The following is a 3057-nucleotide window of genomic DNA, read 5'->3' as shown; positions in this document are numbered from 1 at the left end:
AATGTGTTCTGATTAGAACGTGTTGGAGCAGACTCAATTACTCAATTAATCAAGTCTGATGGAGCATTTTAATCAGAATACTCCAGTGTGCTACAGCAGCTCATGTATTCAGCAGCCCTGCATTTCAAATTCAAACAAGCTTTAGTTCAAGCACCCCACCACCATTTTGAAATGTGGGACACTGAATACAGGACATGCTGTGGGTGTTTTAGTTAGAGTGGCTTCCTAGAGCCATTCTAATTAAAATGCCACCCCCTACACCATACATCTAGCTGCTCTATGTGCTCCAAATAAGAAGTTGCCAAAACCATAAGCCATGTCTTTCTGAAACTTTGTTTTGCTGGTTGCTAGGATTTTGCTGAAGGATCCCACATGCTATTGATTCTTCTTCCTGTTCAGTGTACTGACAGAAGTTAATTAATTTTGGTAAGGCTCAGAATGCAACACCTCTTGAGCACCCCAGAGCCACATTCACTATGCCTAAGTTAGGAACCTGAAGATCTGGGTCTGACTTCATGGCAAGAAACAATTCTGAAGTGCCTTTACCCAGCACCAGAAGAGCTCTCATCACTGTACCTGGATCAGGCATTCTGGCTCCCACTATAGATGTGGCATATGCATACTGTAAGAATGTCCAGTCTGCAGATGCCACCCATCATTGGGCCTGCACATTTACTATGGTTCTGCTGTGCCATGGCTCCTTCTGTAAGTAGTGAATTTATTCACTGGGTAAACTAGGGTATATATGGAGGTTCTCATGCACACACATACACACAGACACACATGCATAGTTACAGCTAAGAAGTAGCAAAGGAATAGACAACATGACAATCTTCACTTATCAGCTCAATGGAATTTCCCTGATGGAAAGCCTCAGGCATAAAGCTGGAGGAATACAGGTAATATCAGACAGCCCAACACTATCTGGGATTGTAATTTGAGGAAGTCTCTATATATGCCTGTATTACCAAAGCAAATATTCAGTGCATGTAGTGTTAGGTGCAGAAGCTCAGTTTCAAGGGACATTCTGAGCTATTGTGCATCAATAGGCCATATATAATATAAAAAAAACACATATACATATGTGGTAATCAGTAATTGTTCTATATCTAATGTCAACATACAGTCCACATTGAGCATTGCTTTCTGTTTCACCTTGGCCTGTTTTATGCCTAGAGTCTCAACCCCCAATCCCAAAATCAGGTCTCCTACTGTGCGCATGTGACATGGCAGGAGGCATGATTGTTAGTCAGGGATCAGATTCCATGTTGCCCTTTCAATATGCCAATACAGGGGGGATCCCAGTTCCCAGGCCCTCCCTGCACTGACAAGTTGAAAGCCAGGTGCTCACAGGTCTGGGGCCAGGGCCAACAATTGTGTGCTCTGGCCCCAGGACCACACTGAGTCTCAAACTGGCCCTGGTGTGGTCCTGGGGCCAGTTCAAGACCCCTACACAGTCCCCTGGCCAGAGACAACAATCAACTGATACTTGGCTCCAGCCCTGAACCTACCACACATTCAAGTTAAGGCACCATACACAAGTTTTACATGATATGTAGAACATTTTTATGGCTGGTTTGCCATTTTATGGCCCGTTAAATTGGGTGCAGGTGTAACAGTCTTGCCATTTATGCCATGATTACCACATCAACTGTTGGATAAATGTTAGATCTGGAGGGGGGGAACACAAGTCAAATAATTACACTAATTCCCTGCCAAGACATAAGTTCAGAATTTCCCCAGCAGATGCTGAGAAGATAAACACTTCAACCAGAACAGGAAACTAAGGAACATGCCATTGCTGTAACTTAAGTGTTAATATTTTGTAGCGGTTTGATTGATTCTGCCTGAAAAGGAACTATAGGAGCATGAATTCAGTGCTTGGCATATAATTTGAGGAACTGCATAAGCATTTTTTGTATTGTAAACATCATTGTAAATGTTCTGAGAGGGAAAACAGTGTTTTGTAAAAGCCTCACGGTTAATGAACAATCCACATTTCACATTACAACTGTGAAACAAGCCAACAAAAACACAGACATGTAGTGTTAGCATGCACTCTTCATTCCATACTCCTCCCACTGAGTATTACTGTGATTTCTGATGATGATGTAAAATCTCTCTGCGCTGATTCAGAGGTTTACCTAAATGCTATATGTCCTAGCCAAGGTTTTAAATATAGTTAGTAATTTTGGGTGCACAGCTTGAGACACTGTAAAGTGATCTGATTGCAATGGGTACTGATCATCACTTACTTTCTTAGAAGTAAAACTGCTGAAAAATATCCTTAACCAGTTTTATTGAATACTGTTTTGCAGAAAGAACATGGAACAGTCAGATTACTTGGCGAAACAGGTTACACAAATTATGCATTGATGGTCCTCCAGAGGAAAATGTTATTTAATATTGATATAGTGTCATACATTTGCCTTAATTTTACAGAAATAAAAGAGAAATGGTTTCTGCTTGGAAGAATTTATAATGTGTAATATAGCTATCCACCCAATGGATCCAGAACATGCCAGGACAAGAAATGCAAAACCTGCCAACACATCTCCACCACCCCAACAATTACTACACCCCACAACAGAACCATCACCATTTCTGGATCTTACACCTGTACCTCCAGAAATGTAATATATCTCATCCAGTGCACCAAATGCCCTGATGGAAAATGTGTAGGAGAAACCAAACAACAACTGTGCACCAAAATGAACACACACTGAAAATCTATCAAAGACAAGAATGCCCTACTACCTGTAGAGGCACACTTCTCACAAGACAAGCACTCCCTCTCCAATCTCTCAGTTCTAATCCTTAAGGGGGACTTACAACACGCCTTTTGTAGACAAGCCTACAAACTTCACTTTATCAACCCACTGGATACTAAAAATCATGGACTCAATATAGACATTGGATTTATGACACATTACAGCTTGCCTCATATCTGATTCACCTGGTACCTGTCTGACCTGACCTCTCACATCTCTTTTTTTCATAGTTTCATAGTTTCTAGGGTCGGAAGGGACCTGGGCAGATCATCTAGTCCGACCCCCT

Source organism: Alligator sinensis, unplaced genomic scaffold (assembly GCF_000455745.1).
Source record: "Alligator sinensis unplaced genomic scaffold, ASM45574v1 scaffold114_1, whole genome shotgun sequence".
NCBI lineage: Eukaryota > Metazoa > Chordata > Crocodylia > Alligatoridae > Alligator > Alligator sinensis.
This window is presented reverse-complemented; position numbering follows the sequence as displayed.